At 47.0% G+C, this 20,619-nt stretch overlaps 1 pseudogene; it reads right to left on the bottom strand.

The window, feature by feature from the left end:
* Positions 1 to 1,485: 1,485 nt before the first annotated feature.
* LOC146833349 (E3 SUMO-protein ligase KIAA1586-like) lies at positions 1,486 to 3,538 on the bottom strand (annotated as a pseudogene).
* Between the last annotated feature and the right edge of the window lie 17,081 nt (positions 3,539 to 20,619).

Genomic DNA, 20,619 nt, shown 5'->3' with positions numbered 1-20,619 from the left:
GTGTGGAGGATACTGCCATGTCCTTTATCCAGTATAGCGCCAGTGCAGGAGTCAAAGGCTCCTATAACTGGTTCCAACTGCAGTATGCAAGGAGTGCATCAAATGTGCCCTTCAAAGCAGTCTAGTGGTAATGGCAAGCACTCTCCACCCTGACCCAATACACTAAGTCCTGTCTGGGAGGTGGTCACACCTCCCTGTGACAGGGAATCTATTCTCCTACCTTTCCCTGCTTGAGCTTGGCTCAGCAGCAGGAGGGCAGAATCGTGTCTGTGGTTGGCAGCAGCCATAGCTTGCTATCAGACACTGGAAGATGGTACAGGGAGCACGGAGGGCTTCCTGGAGGAGCCCCACAGTGCATGGAATCATACCTCCAACACCTTTTATGGTGTTGGTGTAATGATTCCAGCATGTTTGATACCAAACATGCTAGGGTTCGTTAAAGTTACTTTAGAGTTAGCCATCGCGTAATGACGCATCACCACTCTATGTATCGTAATGGCTGATGCACTTACAATGCCTGGAGAATGGACTCCAGCATTTGTAGGGGTGTCCTACTCATGCAGGGGCACCCTCACACTTATAACCAAGCACCCTAACTTCAGGATTGAAAGACCTGCCTTATAGGTTGTAAGTGTAGTGACCTCAGATATTACACAATGTATATCTGTCGTGAGTGGTGCTAGTGCCAGCTTACACAGGCTGCAATGGCAGGCCTGTAGGCACAATTTGAGTGGTCTCCTATTATTGGCGTAATACATGCTTCAGCCCATGGGGGACCCCTGGTGTACCTATGCCCGGGGTGCCTTAGTACCATGTACTAGGGACTTGCAAGGGTACACCAGAAGCCGATCCTACTTTCCTACAGACCCTATCGAATCAAATATAGATTAAGAACCGTCTACAACAGGTTTGTGTCCTGGCTCCTCTATTATTCTCCTTATATATACTTACCAAACACATTAAAGGAAGTAAGTGGCCTTTGCCCCAAACTGAATGGTACCATGTCCAATGTTCCCTCTAATTTCTTTCCTCTGTGTGCGGCAGTGCAGGGTGTCTGTGCGCTGCAGCCATGGCTATGTGCGCCAGGAACCAGACCGCGCTTGTGCGCAGTGCCAAATATCACTCCAAACCTTTGCTTAAAAAACTGAAAGACGGTGCATTTCCACACATACAGCACCACGTTAAGGTACTTAAGGCAGATTTGCAATTTGGATACACACCCCATGACATAAATTGGTTACACAGGCAAGTACACTTCAGGTGGTACCATCATAAAACTTTACTAAAGATTCTTAACTGGAGCACTGTTCATAGGGTGGGCAAATGTTGAGAGCCAATACAAGATTACATATACACAATCAGTTACAAAATTACAATTTGATGTGCAAGCTACTGAGTAATGTCGGGCTATCCTGTCATGGATAGTTAGTGAAATATGTGACATCCAGGCAAACATGGGCTGTGGGAGAGGGCCGCTTACACAAGTCAAGTGCCATCACTAGATGGGTGACATGGTTGCTTCTCACGTCGATCCTTGCCATTTTGCCAGTGCTGATAAACTCTGTTGAGATCAACTTTCCCATTCAGGAGGTAGGCCTTTGTCCTCATCAGCATATCCAAATGCTTCTGCTCTAGTCTATTTCTCAATTTCCTCTTGATAGTGCTCATGAAGAAGAATCCTCTTTCACAATCTGCACTAGATGCTTGAAATGTTGCGCAGACATCAACTAGCTGAGGCACCACACTATGCTGAGCAGCATTGCGTACAGTGAAATCAACCATGTCTTGAAAGGTGGTAAATAACCCACCCTTAACATGTTCTGCCACCACATATTTATATTCTCTGTATTGTCGAACAACATCTACCGGTGTTTCACAGTCACCCAGGACCAAGACATTTTTATACTTTTCAACAAGTCTTTGTACATTCTCTGTCCCAAAATCAAAATGTGATTGTGTTGAAATTGCCTGGAATTCAAAACTTGCCCATTCTTTCAGTTCATCTTCTGGGAACTTTTCTTGCATGTGCTCACAAAGAAGGGAAACAAAAGACAATATAGGCCCACTGTCAAACTCTTGCCTTTCCTTGTACAACACCATCAGATCTCTTACTGTGCTGCTACAAAAGACACTGCCCCCCAAATACTGTTCCTTAATTTGGCCAATCTTTGCTCTTGCATACTGTACAACTTCAACAGTAGTCAAATAACCTTTTTGGAACAGTTTGTACAAAGATGCAAATTCACCCAGAATGTCATTAAGTACTGCAAGGGAAATATGGTAGATTGAGTCAGATATCTTTTTGTAACAATATTTAGCAACTGGATCATTCTCCTCAACTTTCTCATGCTCAAAGTACTTAAGAACAGCTTCGTAATTCCAAATTAGTGCACCAACTGCAAAATGCCTTGAAAGCCACCGGACTTCATTCAATGGTCGAAAAGAGACCACTTCACATTCAGTGACAAATGCAATTTCATCCAGCTTGGACTTCCTTGCAGGAGATCTGGAGAACACAGTGTAGACAGTCCTCAATAATGTCTCCATCTCTTTAATCATTGGAACCCTCTTCCAGGCATCATCAACTCCCAAATATTCTCGATGGGTGACACAATGCTGCTCAACTATGAGGAATGGATTGTTTGGGGACTCTGTTTCTTAATTATGTCACTCATTTACTATTTTATTTTAACCTTGTTTGATAATGGTTAAGTTTTGATCTGGTCAATTGTTATCTTAGATATTTATTGAATTCCCAGGACTGATTAAAATTGGTTGGAGAACTTAACTCTGGTCTCTCCTATTAGGGACTATATGGGGCTCGCCTCTTTTATATGATGTTTTATTGCAATTTCAAGGAAGGCACCATAACCTGATTGAGTCATTTTAATGAATGTATGTCCTGTGCCTGAATTGTTTTGTTTTGTGATATGTACTTTGATGGTTTTAACTAATCGAATAAAGTTTGAGTTCACTTGACTTGGATTGTTTGAGGCAAGTAGCAACACCATTATTCTTACCCAGCATCACAGACGCACCATCGGATGTGAACATAAAAATTTTCATAAGGTCCAGTTAATTGGCAGCATAGAATTCTTTCACAGCAGTAATGATAGCATCAGCATTAAAACTAATCAGCTTCACTATGCCCCCAAACAGTGTTTTGTGCTCTTTTGATGTTACAGGTCGGAACTTGAAGTACAGGATGAGCATTTTTGTAACAGAAATATCTGTGCTCTCATCTATTATCAATGTGTGATACAAAGCGTTACAAAGTTCTGCCATAGCTTCACAGTGTATCACGCTATTGATGACCTCAAGGAACTCAAAGGCATAGTTCTTGCTCCTCCAGCTGACTGGTATCTTCTCATACAAAGCTAGGTGGTCATGGATGTCTTGGACAGACAACATTGAAGTATTCATCTTGACTGCCAGCAACACGTTGTTGATGAGAATCTTTATCTCCTCAGGCAGGGACCTTTGTCGTTCAACCACTTCCATTCTGTTTGCTTTGTGCGGTGGCAGTTTCTGTCAGCATTGTCCGCACTCCATAACCAAACCTGGCAGCAGCACTTCTGTTTCTCAATATCCCCAAGGCAGACTCGTGTTTCATGTAATCCAGCCATCATTTAATTTCTTCCCTGTAGAAAAGTCCCCAACAAACTTGGCTTCGGCACATGCTTTGCAAGTCAAGCCGCCCTCTGGACTGTATTGAAATAGTTCCCCAAGTTGCATGCAAACCTTGCTTCGTGATTTCTGTGTCTCAGCTTCCACAATTTTGTTTTCATCCACTCTTCCTTGAATACAAGGCAATATTTCTTCCTTTGTGGTGAAGCACCGCACTCTGCAAAACTTACTGCTTTGCGCTTGAACATTTTTGTGCAAACCGGTTTTATCCTGCTGTGCCACAAAGCCTATAAAATAAAGGAACATGGATAAAGTTGATTCCTATGCCCATGAATGGGATGTATGACGTTACAACGCACACTTTTACAACGCATGCACTTACAACGCATTTTTTACAACGCATAATCCATTACAACGCATGACATTACAACGCAGGGCACTACAACGCATTTTAAAAAAATACCTTTACAACGCATTACCATTACAACGCATACTACCTTTACAACGCATACCATTACAACGCATAATATTAAATTACATTTAAGGTAAGTATTAGATAGTATGGGGTAAAAATTACTAATCTAACTCCAGGGGGTGCAACAGTAGGTTAAGTGTTGGATAGTATAGGGGTAAAAATTACTATTCTAACTCCAGGGGGTGCATCAGTAGGGTAAGTGTTGGATAGTATAGGGGTAAAAATTACTAATCTAACTCCAGGGGGTGCAACAGTAGGGTAAGTGTTGGATAGTGTAGGGGTAAAAATTACTATTCTAACTCCAGGGGGTGCAACAGTAGGGTAAGTGTTGGATAGTATAGGGGTAAAAATTACTATTCTAACTCCAGGGGGTGCAACAGTAGGGTAAGTGTTGGATAGTATAGGGGTAAAAATTACTATTCTAACTCCAGGGGGTGCATCAGTAGGGTAAGTGTTGGATAGTATAGGGGTAAAAATTACTATTCTAACTCCAGGGGGTGCAACAGTAGGGTAAGTGTTGGATAGTATAGGGGTAAAAATTACTATTCTAACTCCAGGGGGTGCATCAGTAGGGTAAGTGTTGGATAGTATAGGGGTAAAAATTACTATTCTAACTCCAGGGGGTGCATCAGTAGGGTAAGTGTTGGATAGTATAGGGGTAAAAATTACTATTCTAACTCCAGGGGGTGCATCAGTAGGGTAAGTGTTGGATAGTATAGGGGTAAAAATTACTATTCTAACTCCAGGGGGTGCATCAGTAGGGTAAGTGTTGGATAGTATAGGGGTAAAAATTACTATTCTAACTCCAGGGGGTGCATCAGTGGGGTAAGTGTTGGATAGTATAGGGGTAAAAATTACTATTCTAACTCCAGGGGGTGCATCAGTAGGGTAAGTGTTGGATAGTATAGGGGTAAAAATTACTATTCTAACTCCAGGGGGTGCAACAGTAGGGTAAGTGTTGGATAGTGTAGTGTAATATTATGCGTTGTAATGGTATGCGTTGTAATGGTAGTATGCGTTGTAATGGAATGCGTTGTAAAGGTAGTTTTTAAAAATGCGTTGTAATGGTATGCGTTGTAATGTCATGCGTTGTAATGGATTATGCGTTGTAAAAAATGCGTTGTAAAGGTAGTGCGTTGTAAAAGTTGCGTTGTAAAGGTTGTTCCCCCCATGAATGCTATCTGTCACATAGTACTGAGGCATTGCCGGCAAAACGTAGAGTGTAATTACTTGGATTTTTCTGTTCTCTGCCCTGCCCTTCCAAACTTATATGTTGCACGGTCCGTACAGCCTGCAATAGAAGTAAAGATTGTTACAGCACATTCTGATACAGCAATATACCATGTGCACCATAAGACAACTCTACTAAAAAGATTACCTGTTCTGCTTATACTCACGTACGCCCGTTCAAATGATTGGGGTACTGTCTGCAAAACCTGCAACGGAAAAAAACATGGGTAAGGTATGTGGTTATACTACAATGTACAAGATGCTCCAGTTTAACTCTACCGAACAATTAACTGTTTGTTCTCATGTATGCCTGTTTAAATGTGTGTGGTGCTGTCTGCGAAACCTACAATGGAAGAAAACACGGGTAAGGTATGTTGTTATACTACAATGTACAAGATGCACCAATTTAACTCTACCAACAAATTACCTGTTTGTTCTGCTTGTACTCATGTATGCCCGTTTAAATGTGTGTGGTACTGTCTGTGAAGCCTGTAACAGAAGAAAACATGGGTAAGGTATGTTATACTACAATGTGCAAGATGCACCAGTTTAACTTTACCAAACAATTACCTGTTTGTTCTGCTTGTACTCCTGTGTGCCAGTTTAAATGTGTGTGGTGCTGTCTGCGAAACCTGTAACAGAAGAAAACATGGGTACGGTATGTTGTTATACTACAATGTACTAAGATGCACCACTTTAACTCTACCAAACAATTACCTGTTTGTTCTACCTGTGCAATTGTATTCGTAGCACAGTCTCACAAACCTGCAAAATAAAAGGGGTGCCGATTGTGAATCTATTTACCCAGCAACCCCCAATCCAACGAGGAACGTAAACAGAATTACCTTGTCTTTGTGGGTACTCACGCCTGACCATTCAAATACCATAGAGACTGCAAACCTGCAATTGACAAGTTTGTTAGCAAGAGTTACAAACAATGAATAGGACATGTACACTTAGTGGCTGAATTAAATTGCACAATGTGGTACCAGAAAACTTGGGATCTGCTTTCCCCGCTTGACTTGGGCTACCTGCATATTGCTGCTGAGAGCCACGCAGCCCAGGCCGGCAGCATCACGTGACATTGGTGTCATGTGAATGTGTCCATTTGCCGACAGAAACTCACTAGTTAGGTACAGTGGCAATTATATTTATTTGCACACCACTGCCTGCCCTCATGCGTGACTATTGGGAGAGCAGAGGAGGTCGCACCGTCATCTCTACAGAGAGAGAGGCAGGATATGAAAAGATGGGACTGTCTCCAGAGCCATGCTGAAAGGAAGAACTCACTTGTTGAGTCAGCCGCTCAGGTGTGGTAATTTATGAGTTTTGACAAGTTAATTTACAACATTAATAGTACTTGGCAAGAAGGGATGATACGACCGGTTTCTGCTTGGAGAACGACATTAGTGATTGAGCGTTTCTTTTGAAGGCAAAAATCTCTCAAAAACAGCTGCAGATGAAATAAAAGCACATTTTTGCAACAGAACTATGTTTGAATCTTTAACTCCAGCTAAAGAAAACATGCTTGCAGCAGTGCATTTAAAATAAATTGTTGTGCCTCTATTAAACATTGATGACATATCAAATTGCATGTGTAATGACAAACTTTTCAGTGTTTTAATCCCTCATGAATTCCAAAGGAGGAGAGAGGGGTGCTATTTTTGATAAGTATATGTTTCCGGGCGCTGTGTTTGGAAGGGCGCCGTGTTTTCAAGTACAATACAGTTTTAAAGGCACCTGCTGCTGTGTTCCTTGCCTCCAACAATTTTCAGGCAACCATAAAAATGTCAAGATAACTCTGGTGAATGATGGGCCTGCTGCAGAGAGATCTGAGTTTCGCCTAGTGGAAGTTTTGACTCATCAGAAAGTTGCGCTGGAGGTTAAAATGCCTGATGTAAAGCAGGTGAACCATGCAGATCACAAATTACATGCGATGTAAATAGGTCAGTGCGTTACTGCTTTTGCCAGAGAGCCCCTTTTGATACTTGCAGTTTACAAGTTTAAATTCCAATATAGAACAGTAAGCTATTAACTATCTAAGAGCTGCATGCAAACTGTAAGGTATAGATTAGAACATTATGCATTTCCCCCCAGTCTTTCATTATCCTAATGTTGCAAAAAGGTTTCACTTGGGTAGAAATCAATTCTTATCAGTAAAGCCATGGTGTTACGTTTTAAATTCTCAGTGTGTGCTTCTTCAGACCAAGAACTTTTAAACTAAACTGTCTACCAGTATGGATGACTTGTGCCTCCTACAAATTGTATTCCTCTGTCTGATGTAACATTTCCTATACATTAATTTGCACACTATGATTCAGTGTCTCTGTGTAATGTGTATTCAATGTAAAGTGCTTAACACCTTACACTGGTATGAGTGACGCCATTAAACAAAGTAAATATGAAAGAGTGAGGGGTTATGGACTTGAAGGGCACTGTTAAAGGTTGGTAATGAGAGTATCCGTGACGGAGGTGGTCATTGGCGCGTAACAAACATTGTCACATCAGGCGCCGCCAGCACTAAAGCCGGCCCTGTTCAAATGGCACTAATAATTACAGTGAAATTAGGAAAACAAACATCCCACATTGCAATTTGAATCCTTGGCAGCTATGTTGCTGCATTTCTTTTCTTAATAGGGCTGGGCTGCAGGGTGATTGTGTGCATTTGTTAAGATTTTCGTGTTAATTGAAGCTCATGATGGGTGCTTCGATTAACATAAAAACTTTAACAAATGTACAGGGGCATCTTAAGGATTTTGAGGGCCCTGGGTCAAACTTATTTGTGGGGCCCCTGATCAGAACAGCTTTGGATTTATGATCCAATTTCAGCTTTTTCATGTCCTTTTTGGCCAGGTCACCGACACTGCAGCGGCACACTGGTCCAAATTCTAAGTGTGCTTCCATCTAATATTCAGGGATAGTGGTATGTGTTTTCAAAATTGTAACATAGCAGCCTGAAAGAAAAGGAGAGGAGACTAGTGAGAAATAGGATTTAGTGGCGGAGAAAGGGAGAGAGAGGAACAAAGTAGAAAAAAGTCATGGTGCAAAGACGAGAAATGGGAAAGGGGTTATTGGAGAAATTGGTAAGAGAGGGACGGAAAGAGAAAGGCAGCCAGAGGCTTTGGAAAACTGGGAGGCAGAACGGAGAATGGAAAGCCGGTAAGAGAGAAAGCAAAGAACAGGCAGCAAGAGGGAAATGGAGATAAGAATGGGATGGGGGAGAAGGGGAAAGTGGGTAAACGTGGAGCGGGACTGATATGAGGAAGAAGAAAAAGAAGAGAAGGCGATGGCGAGAGCAGCTGGGGAGTGGAAGAAAAAAGGACAAAAGATATGTCAGAGAAGACAGCGAGTGTGGTAAGGCATTGCTTCAGAAGTAGCGTCTCTGCATATCAACATTGGGGGGTTCTATAAGGAGCCTTTTTCGGCATCTTGTCATTTCTAAACACTTGCTCTATGTAACCATGCTCACCTGAACGAACTAAGAAGGGTGGAAGGCTAGTTAGGACTTGCCAAGATTTGTAATCTTGCCTAGATGCAGGTCTGAGCAGATGGCAGCTGCAAGTGTGTAAATGACTGACCCATCTGTCGGGAGTATTCTCTTCACTAACACTTGCTTCCCTTCTCTTTTTGAAACTCAAGGGCAGCAACATTGTGTTGGTGTCACCAGGGCTTTAAGTGGAAGCTTTTTCAATATGATATACAAGCCATAGTTGCTGCTTATTTATCTTATGCAACTGACAACCACTGACATAGCCAATAGTCCTGACTTGTAGGTATGATGTTACTTGTTGTATCATATATCTGGATGCAATGACAGAAACAGCAAAATACAAGTCGGGCAGTACACTATGCTAAGTACAGATTTTTAGCCTATGTGTCTTAACCACGCCCTTAATTACACTGGCCACGCCCCTTTGCGAGACCCCACAGTTTTGTCATCCCACTTAAAGCCCTGGGTATGATGTTACTTGTTGTATCATATATCTGGATGCAATGACAGAAACAGGAAAATACAAGTAAGGTGGCACACTGTGCCAAGCACAGAAAAGTTGAAATCACCCCACAGCTGCACTCTATTAAGAAGAGAAATTGAGCAAGTCTACAAACACAACGTGTGCTTTACACGCCGTGTTTGTAGAGTTGCTGCATTTCTTTTCTTAATATTGCGCAGCTGCGGGGTGATTGTGGGCCTTTGTTAAAGATTTCAGGTTAATCGCAGCGCCCATTTGGAGCTGCAATGAACCTGAAAACTTTAACAAAGTCACACAATCACCCCGTAGCCCAGCTCTATTAAGAAGAGAAATTCAGCAAGTCTACAAACACGACGTGTGCTTTTCACGCCGTGTTTGTGGAGTTGCTGTATTTCTTTTCTTAATAGAGCTGGGCGGCGGGGTGATTGTGGGCCTTTGTTAAAGATTTCAGGTTAATCGCAGCGCCCGTCTGGAGCTGCAATTAACCTGAAAACTTTAACAAAGTCACACAATCACCCCGCAGCCCAGCTCTGTTAAGAAGAGAAATTCAGCAAGTCTACATAAACGACGTGAGTTTACACGCCGTGTTTGTGGACTTGCTGAATTTATTTTTTGTTACCTAAGTGCAGCTGTGGGCAGATTGTGTGCTTTTGTTTAAAGTATTCATGTTAATCGCAGCTTGTGACGGCGCTGCAATTAACATGAATACTTAAACAAAAGCACACAGTATGCACCACAGCCGGGCTCTACATGTTAAAGAAGAAAGCAAGGGCCCAAGACTTACCTGCAGCTCCCTCGTCTCCTATTGAAGTCATTCTATTCTGCCGCTCTCCCAGGAAACGCCTGTTTGTCGTGCCGCTCGCTTTTTAAAAGCAGCGGCGCGAACGCTCTTGCGGGATGTGCTGTGTGTGTGCACGCTCCACACACAGCACTACGCGCTACAGGTAACAGAGGTGTGCGCATGCGTGCACCTTATTGGGACCAGTGCCCATGTCCCATGCCTACTATACGCCAATGATTTGGTAATAGTGATAATGACCAAAGTAAGGTTACAAAAGAAATTGGACGTCTTCCATGATTATTGCTCAAGTAAAAGGCTCATTGTCAATCCAGACACGACTAAGATAATGGTGTTAGGGAAAAGCAAGGGAGGGTTAAATTGGTACCTGTGCAAGAACAAAGTGGACGTTGTTCAAAAATATAAATACCTGGGAATGTGGTTTGATACAAAGTTAAATTGGAGGGATCATGTTGAATCATTAAAAACCACCGCATTAACCCCATAATGGGACTTAAAACAGTTTAGTTGGAAATATGGTGGGCCGTACCTACGCCATATATTGCCTGCCTTCAATGCAATGACCCGCCCTCAATTCCATATGGGTGGAAGTATTAGCCTTAGGTGGCAAACTGGATTGGAACCTTGAAGTAGGTAAATGTGTGAAAAGACTCCTAGGATTACCATCTTCAGTTACGGTTCAAGCCGAAAGGGTAGAAAGTCAGTTCACGGCCTGGAGTTATTTGAGATTTGTAGCCACAATTACGTTTTGTCAGAGATTAACAAGAGATGACACCCTCAAAATATCACACCTCTGTAAAACTCAGACAGAGAATAGTGAACTGAAATAGGCATTTCAAGCAAGACATATGTTAAATGAAATCTGTAACAGGTTGACAATAAAGCTGGACCAGTGGAAGGAAGGGATGCGGTTCTCCAACCCTGAGCTACACACTATCGCATCTAACTGTGCTAGAGAAGAGTACCTGAGTTATTTGAGGGGAAAATCCTGTTAAAAGGTTGGAGCGATGACAACAGTTTCTAATATATTGAAGTCCTACCCAACCGCAAGCTCAGGGATGCAGTGTTAAAATGTAGGGTCGGTATAAATCCACGTTATGCAGATAAGAAGATAAAAGCAGCAATGAGAGATGAGCAGGGTATGTGCACTTGTGGGTTGAAGACAAAATGTAATGGGGCAAACATTAAACTGGATTGTGTAAGGTTTTAGATGTGCAGTAAGTATTTTTAAAACCAATTTTTATCAAATATATCGTGATCAAGCCCTTAGCCTGCTGGTGAATATGAGTAGTAGTAATTTATTGTGCAGTTAATTAAAACTCACAAATTAAAACCATCAAGACCTTAAAAGTACATAAAACAATCCATGTCTCAATTTATACTTTAACAAACAAGTTACTTATTTTCGGTAACGATATATCTGTAAGAAACATTGGTTAGTTAGATTCCTCACCTTAGAATATCCCCAGGCGTCAGGCTGGATCCGGAAAGATTTTTCGTCAGCAATACCCTTTCGCGTCGCTAGGCGTCGTCTGCGGCTCCGCGTCCGTCGTCGGCGTAGCGATCGCCGGGATGACGTCGTCGGAGTACTTAGACACCGCCCTCGCGTGCTGATGTCAGTTCTTGTACATAGCTTTCCGTGCCAGGAACGCAGAGCCATGCAAGAGACCGACACTGGTGCCAAAAAATTCTAGGGCCCTGAAAGGGATGACCTCAACCCTAGATATCGGTTCGCAGAACAGGGAGGATGGGTGGGGCGGTGAGGAATCTAACTAACTAATGTTTCTTACAGATATATCGTTACCGAAGGTAAGTAACTTGTTCATCTGAAAGAAACACGTTAGTTAGATTCCTCACCTTAGAATAGATACCCCAGCAATACCAACCCCGGTGGTGGGTCTGCGAACCAAAATCACACCAGAAAGTCCTGAAGAACAGAACGGCCAAAGAAGCCGTCCCTCCGGACTTGGCTGTCCAGGCAATAGTGTCTGGCAAACCTGTGCAGCGAGGCCCACGTTGCTGCCTGGCAAATGTCTTGCAAGGGGACTCCCTGGCCCAAGGCAGTGGTCGCCGCTGTGGCCCGAGTGGAATGGGCCCTCTGCCCTGCAGAAGGTTCCTTTTTAGCTAAGGAATAACAGGCCTTGATACACAAAACGATCCACCGAGAGATGGTTCGCTTGTGTACCGCCGCCCCTTCTTGGCGCCCATGTAGCCAACAAAGAGTTGGTCGTCCACCCGGAACTGTTTGGTGCGGTCCAGATAGAAGGGCAGCGCCCGTTTTGGGTCCAGACGGTGGAGCCTCTCTTCCTCTTTCGAGGGATGCGGAGGCGGAAAGAAGGTGGGCAGCGTAACAGACTGGCCGATGTGAAAGGCCGTTACCACCTTAGGGAGAAAGGAAGGACAAGTCCTGAGAACAACTTTGTCCGGATGGACAGAAAGGAAAGGAGGCTTAGAAGACAGAGCCTGGAGCTCACTCGCCCTTCTAGCAGAGGTGATGGCAACCAGGAAAGCAGTCTTAAGAGTCAGAAGACGAAGGGGACAATTATGAAGTAGCTCAAAGGGAGTGCACACCAGATAGGTCAGTACTAGATTCAAATCGCACTGAGGCATTATGAAAGGGACAGGAGGGAACATGTGGGTAATGCCGTTAAAGAATCGAGAAACAACAGAGGATTTAAAAAGAGAAGGCTGATCAGGATGCCGTAAGAAGGCAGAAATAGCCGAAATGTATCCCTTGAGGGTGCCCAGAGCAGAGCCCTGCTGGGCCAGGGAAAGAAGAAAGAGGAGAACCTCAGAAAGAGGGGCGGAGAGGGGATCCACAGCCTTTGCTGTGCACCATGCCACAAATTTGTTCCACCTGCAGCGTATACCGATTTTGTGGAGGGACGCCTGGCTGCCAGAATAACATTACAGACTTCAGGAGGCAAGTCAAATGACATCAACTGCCGCCGCTCAATCTCCACGCATGGAGGTGGAGGCTGGACAGGTTCGGGTGGAGGACCGTCCCCTGCTGCTGCGACAGAAGGTCCTCCTGAAGAAGCAGTCGGATTGGGGGGGGTCGATCGATAGACTGAGTAGCTTGGGATACCAGTATCTTCGTGCCCAATCCGGAGCCACAAGGATGACTTGGGTCCGGTCGCGCCTGATCCTCTTCAGCACTCTGGGCAGAAGTGGTATAGGCAGAAAGGCGTACAACAGACCGCAACTCCACTCGCGATGAAAAGCGTCTCCGAGCGAGTGCCGCCTTGGAAATTTCAACGCGCAGAACTGCTGACATTGTGCGTTCTCTTCGGTGGCGAATAGATCTAACCAAGGCTTTCCCCACTGCAGAAAGAGGCCTTGCGCCACGTCCGTGTTCAGACGCCATTCATGATCCATCATGCACCGGCGGCTGAGTTCGTCTGCTCTGGCGTTCAGAGAGCCCGCCAGATGTTGAACCACCAGGGTGATGCCCTGATGTTCCAGCCATGTCCAGAGGCACAGAGCCTCCTGACAAAGGGTCCACGACCCCACCCCGCCCTGTTTGTTGCAATACCACATGGCGGTGGTGTTGTCCGTGAACACCTGCACTACACTTCCCCGGACAGAGGGAAGGAATGCCTTCAGTGCAAGTCGGATCGCCCGCAGCTCCAGAAGGTTGATATGGAGCCGGGACTCCGCCGGAGACCAGAGGCCTCTGATCTCCGCCTCTCCCATGTGGCCCCCCCCATCCCAGGAGGGACGCAGCCGTCATCACTACGTGCTCCGGTTGGGGTATGGAGAGGGATCTGCCACTGACCCAAGCACGGTTCATGAGCCACCACTGTAACTTCAGGTCCCACTGCAGAGCCCGCATCCGCCACCGGGCGTGATCCACCAGCAGGATGCAGGAGGCCATCAGACCCAGAAGCCGCAGCACCAACATGACCGAAACCCGGGATGGAGGCCGAAAGATTGGAATGAGAGCCTGACTATCCCGGACCTGCTGTTCCGGAGGATAGGCCCGGAACTGCACCGAGTCCAGAACCGCTCCGATGAAGAGGAGCTTCTGGGAGGGACTCAGATGCGACTTCGGCACATTTATGGAGAACCCCAGCAAATGCAGGAGGTCGGCCGTAGTCTGGAGGTGGGAGACGACTGCCTGGGGCGAGCCCGCCTTCAACAACCAGTCGTCGAGATAGGAGAAGACTGGAACCCCTAATCTGCGCAGGTGAGCTGCGACCACCGCCATCACTTTCGTGAGCACCCAAGGGGCACTGGTGAGGCCGAAGAGGAGCACGGTGAACTGAAAGTGCTCGTGGCCTACCGTGAACCGCAGTTAACGCCGGTGGGCCGGCAGGACGGGAATGTGGAAATAAGCGTCCTGCAAGTCCAACGCTACCATCCAGTCTCCAGGGTCTAGGGCAGCCAGAACCTGAGCTAAGGTGAGCGTCTTGAACTTTTCCTTCCGGAGGAAGGCGTTGACGCTCCTGAGGTTGCCCTTCTTGGGAACCAGAAAGTAGTGGGAATAACAACATCGACCTACTTCTGGGCCAAGAATGCGCTCGATGCCCCCTTGGCCAATTGGGCCGTAACTTCCTCCTGCAGAAGTTTCAAGTGATCCCCCGACATACGGTGGTACTGCGGTGGCATGGCTGAAGGGGTCGCCTCGAAGGGGAGGGAGTATTTGCAGCACCCACCTGTCCGATGTGATGGTACGCCAGTGGAGCAGGTGATGGCGAACTCTGCCTCCCACTGGCGTGGAATGGGCCCGAAAGCACGGACTAGGAGGGCTTTGAGGCGGATGCTGCCGGGGTAGATGTGGATGGACCGGCTCGTTGTCCCCCTGCTCCGCCTCGGCGGAATCCACGTCCGCGACCACGTTGAGACTGGTTCTGCGGCCTGTGGCTAGACGGACGTGAGGGGGCGCCCCTTCCTTGGCCACGAAACGGGCGAAAAGCGGAAGTTTGTGACTTGGCCGTAGCCCTGGAGTCCTTAAAGCGCTCCAGCACACTGTCCGCTTTGTAGCCAAAAAGGTGACTGCCATCGAAGGGCATGTCCATGAGGGTGCTCTGGACATCCCCGGAGAAGCTTGTGGACCTCAGCCAGGCGTGGCGACGAATCGCCACCGTGGTCGCCATTGCCCTGCCTAGCGAGTCCGTTGTGTCCAGTCCACAACGGATGGCATGCCGTGCTGCATCCCGCCCCTCGGCAAGAGCCTGGGCGAGCCGAGTCCGGGCCTCCTCCAGACACTGGGGCAGCACGTCCTCCACCGTATCCCACAGGTAGTGGGAGTAACGGTCCAAAAGGCACGCGGTGTTGATAGACCGCAAACCCAAACTAGGGGAGGAGAACAGTTTCTTCCCAAACTGTTCTAACCTTTTGGATTCCCGATCCGGGGGAGCGGACGGGAAGGAGGTCTGGGAGGTAGAGGCCTGGATAACCAGGCTCTCTGGCGTGGGGTGCATCGACATAAAACTGGGGTCGCCCGGTGCAGGGCAATGGTGCCGGGCCACGTTCCGGTCCACAGGAGGGACTGTGGAGGGCTTGGACCAGGTGCCCTTCAGAACGTCTGATAGTGCCTCATTGAACTGCAGCAGAGGCTCCGAGGAGCTTGCTGATGGTTGAAGCACTTCTGTGAGGAGATTAGTCCTCACGGCCACAGCAGGCAGCTCCAGCCTGAGGGCTTCGGCCGCCTTGCGTAGCACCACAGAAAATGTAGCACCTTCCTCCGAAGCCACGGACGGAGGAGAGATGAAGCCAGCATCAGGGGAGGTATCAAGACCACTGGCATCCCCCAGTTCGTCTGCCCAGTCCTGAGATAACTGGCACTGCCGTGCCAGAGGGTCCCCTAATCAGACCTCTCCCAGTCGTCACCGTCATCCGATTCCTGGTATACAGGTGGAATGATCGGAGCCGGGCGAAAGACGAACCTGTCACCCATCGGCGTCAGAATCGGCGCCGGGCGGCGCCGCTCTGACGCCGGTCCGGACCGGGACTAAACTGGGGAATGGCGTCGTCCGAAGGCGGCGCCGGGGGCGGCTCTGAAGGCGGAGGGGTCGTAAGGTCGACCAACGTCGACCGGGATCCAGGCCTGGATCCCGCGGGGACCTGCAGCGTTGGGACCGAAGTGGACGACGGCACCGGGGCCGGAGCCGCCGGCCCGCTAGGCCTCCCAGTCGAGCCTGCGGGGACCGAAGGTGCGCCGGCAGGCGTCAACGGTGGAGCCAGGCTCCTCATGGCCATGAGGAAGTCTCTGATCTCCGCCGGAGTCGCGTCAGACCCAGGGACCGGAGGGTATGGGGTTGGACGGGATTCCTGCGGCTCCGATGGAGCCGCGCGGGTGGAGCCACCAGAACCCTCGGCCGGGTCGCGCAACCGGCGAGGGGAGTCAGAAGAGCGATGTCGCCTCTTCGACTTCTTGCTGTGCTTCGACTTACTGGAATGCGAAGACTTCGACCCCGGCGAGCGGCGATGACTGCGGCTCCGTGACCGGTCCCTCGACCTCCTCCTAGACCGGGACCTCGAGCGGCGCGGAGCCAACTGCCGGATCTCGAGCAGCTTGTGGGACCTCTCCCACCTAGCCTACGAGATCAAGGCTCGGCATCATGGTCGGCCCCAAGGCAATAGAGGCACCAGCGGTGGTGATCCGTGACCGACATCAGTCGGTGACAGGCGTCACAAGGCTTGAAGCCAGGCATACCTATCGTCACCAGAGTCGAGGTCGACTGGAATGGAACCAAAAAGAGTTAAAAAAAAGTTAGTCAAAAAGTGACTAAAGGGTATGCTCTTCCCGGATCGGTGCTTACTGGCGCGGAAAAAAGAAGAACTGACGTCAGCGCGTGAGGGCGGCGTCTAAGTACTCCGACGACGTCATCCCGGCGATCACGACGCCGACGACGGATGCGGAGCCACAGACGACGCCTAGCGACGCGCAAGGGTATTGCTTCCGGATCCAGCCTGACGCCTGGGGATATTCTAAGGTGAGGAATCTAACTAACGTGTTTCTTTCAGATATTTAAAATACAGTCTTCTAGCTGAGTTTGTGATGTTATGCTATAAGTGGAGGTCATATTGAGACTCAGTTTTATTATCCATTCGAGCCTTTTTAACATGGGTAAAAGCATGGACCAAGTGCTTGTGCTTCAGAGTGCCTATTCAATCCTTTGAAGTGGGTAAAAACGTGGATAAAGTGCTTGTGCATCAAGGTGCACACATGGGTGCGATGAAGCGGGGCCACATAAAGGTTGGCTGTTAAAGTGCTCAATAAGAGTAGACTGGCAACTTGCTATTTTGCTGTCGCCTATTGCTTGGACTTGAGTCTGTCAGCCACTATATCAAAGTACTTTGTAAGTCGGCAGTTTAGCTGAATCTCTTCTGGATTGAAACCTGATTTCCAGCCTGCCTACAGCTCCTGATGCTCTTCTGATTCAATGTTGGCCGAAGTAAGGCACGCCTTATGTCCATCAAGCTTGGGCAGATGCAAATGATATGTATTAGGTCCTCATTCCCTGTTCCACAAAGATGAAAGGACGGATCTTCTGGTCTCCTTTTCCAAGGTGGCAGATGAGGAAGAATTGGTAAAATGCCAAAGCGCAACTTTAAAAAAAAATCTTTTATCTTCTGTTTAACTCCCATTTTCAAGTAAGCTTGTGGCGTAAGAGCTTTATAGTCACTAAGCACTATCCATCCGTGAGCCCTCTTGACCAAAGTTTCCTTGTCTTCTGTCATGGATATCAGTTTTGTTACTTTGGTTACAACCTTTTTAAAAGCTCCTATGATCTGTGGAAGATTCCCAGAGGTTGGTCAATTCGAGCCTTTCCAGTGATTCAACCAAGTATTCTCTGGCAGGTGATTTCTCTCGATGTGAGAGCTCGGTCCAAAGATGCGCATTTAGAGATTCTTGCTCGGCACATCTGATCTTATGCCAGCTTTTTATATAAGCGCCCCTTCTTTCTACTGTTTGCTTCTGAAGACTAAATTCCAGGCGTAATTGGGCGGGTGACACATAGTTTTGTAGCTGAAAAATTGCTCTATATGTGCTACTAATTATTTTGTCTAGGACTATCGCATCTTTCCCTTGCGTTAGATTTCTCCCATATGTGTGCATGGGCTGCAATCATGCTCGAATCACCTGTAATAGGGGATCTAGTGTTGGGTCTGGTAGAACTTTCTTCAGGGGTTTTATTGCGTGGTAACTCGTGGTGCCCCTCCTACGCAGGACCTCCAATTGGGGTTTATACGAGCCTCTGCTATCAAGTAAAACTCCAAGGTATTTGTAGTTGTTTACCCGGTCAAAGTTGCACCCGTCCAGGTACCACATGATTTTCTTGGTCTTATTGTAATTCACTGTCATAATTTTTGTTTTCTTTAAGTTGATGCATAATGCATTGCGTTGCAAAAATTTATCAGTGGTGTCCAGCAGGTGTTGAAGGCCGATTGGGGTCTGGCTTATTAAAACCAAATCATCTGCATATAGGAGGTTGGACAACAAGATTTTTCCCAAATGTGGAGCGTGCGATGTACTGTTGTCCAATTCCCCTTGAATGGTACCTCCCGGCTCCAAGCTCTAGGTATCAGAGTGTAATCGAATCAACTGATTTAGGAGAGGCTTATGTATTCCCCACTTTTCCAACTTCTGCCAAAGTTTGGCATGATCTACATGGTCAAATGCTGCACTATAATCTATGAAACATAAAAATAGCAAGCTCTTTGCTGCTTAGACCGCGTCTATCAGCAGGGTTAGTGCCATGATGTTAGTCGTGGTACCCTGTCCTCTGCAGAACCCTGTTTAATTTGCGAGTATGATGCATTTTGACGATGCCCAGGATATTAATTCCTCCAGGACTAGCCCTGCATAATACTTTGCCTCTATATCAATTAGGGCAACAAGTTGCTAATTGTTAGGGATGCTCCTATCGCCCTGCTTGTAAATTGGGCTGATTATCGATCCTTTCCAAAATGCCGGGCTTGTTTCTGTCTCTTCTTTGCCCTTGAAGACTGGTACCAGTATTTTGCTCCAGAATTCTGCATCATGCTTATACAATATTGGCGGTATTCCATTTGGGCCTGGGGCTCCTCTCAGCTTCCCTTTTGATATTTGTGTCTTAATCCGGGCTGCTGTTATTTCATTACAAAATTCTTTACTGTTTGATGATGGTTTACAGCCCGTTGTACCTTCCACCCGAGGTCCTTTTGTTTATGCGGAATCTCGTCGTGTTTGATACCCTCGCTTATCCTTTGTCTAGTACTATTTGTGTTGTTATCACTCATATTCCTTTCAGGAGTACGCGTTTCTTCTTCAGCTGAATTCCCCTCTTGATTCTTGTCATTAAAGTGGTTATACAGATGGTGTGCCCAATCAGCTTCTGTTATATATGAGTTTATTCCTTGGTGGGCTGGAGGCTGTTGATTGTCTGCCAGAATCTGGCGCTGTTTTTAAGTTTCGAGCCGTGCAGTATCTTTGCCCAGAGCTCTTCGTTCACTTGCCTTTTCTTTTTCCAGCTAATCTTTTTTAACATTGCCTTTAATTTCCATAGCTTGCTTTGCAGGGCTAGGTTTTGTGGTCGTTTGCGAAGCTGACTTAAGGCTTAATTTATTTTCCGTTTGAGGTTTTTAATCACGGGTGAGATTGCCTTTCCTGGTAAAGTACCCAGGGGCATATTATCAAGCCAGGCGATAAAATGATTGCCGATTTAGCGGCAGAAAACTGCCGCTAAAACGGCGATAATGGGCTTGATAATATGCTCTACGGAATTCCAATTGAAGCCCAGGTTAGATGTCCTTCACATCTAACATGGGCTTCAATTGGAATTCCATAGAGCATATTATCAAGCCCATTATCGCCGTTTTAACGGCAGTTTTCTGCTGCTAAAGCGGCGATAATTTTATCGCCTGGCTTGATAATATGCCCCCCAGTGACTTCCCCGTGAAGGTCCTCGGCTTCTTGGCAAACTTTGTCCCGAGATCCTTTGTGAAGACCTCCTAAGCCTCTATTAAGTTTGCTATCATGTTGTTATCTCAGTGGATGAGTGTCTTCACATTAATGGATACCTCTTCAATCTTATCAGGCTTGCACCTTATTCGCTTGAAATCCAAGGTTTATTCGGTGCCGGCACTTATCCTTCCTTCCACGTGGTACCCTCTGGTTACACTTAGGGGCCTATTATGATGGCGGGCGGACCGCCACCTCCAGCCCGGCGGTGGCGATCCGCAGGCCATCTGTACCTGATTTACACCCCCACCATATTAGAATGGCGGGGTGTACCGCGGCGGACGTTACGATTGCCTGCCATGCGGATCTGGGGCACAATATGGTGGAGGTGCTGAGCAGGCACAGCGGAAATTGCTTTGGGGGCCTGTTACGGACCCCGGGGGTGGGAGGCTACACTTGGGGGGTACCTATGGAACCCCCCTACATTGCCATACACAAGGTGGTGGGCACCGCGCGGTGCCTGTCACGTGCATGGCAATGCACAACATGCCTCTTTGCTGTTTACAGTGCTGCTTATGGGTGTTGCTTACAGCACCGCCCGTCGCAATGTTCAAGGCCAGAATGC

This window comes from Triturus cristatus, chromosome 4_2, assembly GCF_964204655.1.
Source record: "Triturus cristatus chromosome 4_2, aTriCri1.1, whole genome shotgun sequence".
Taxonomy (NCBI): Eukaryota; Metazoa; Chordata; class Amphibia; order Caudata; family Salamandridae; genus Triturus; species Triturus cristatus.
Note: the sequence above shows the minus strand (reverse complement) of the source record. Positions and strands in the feature narration are given on the sequence as shown.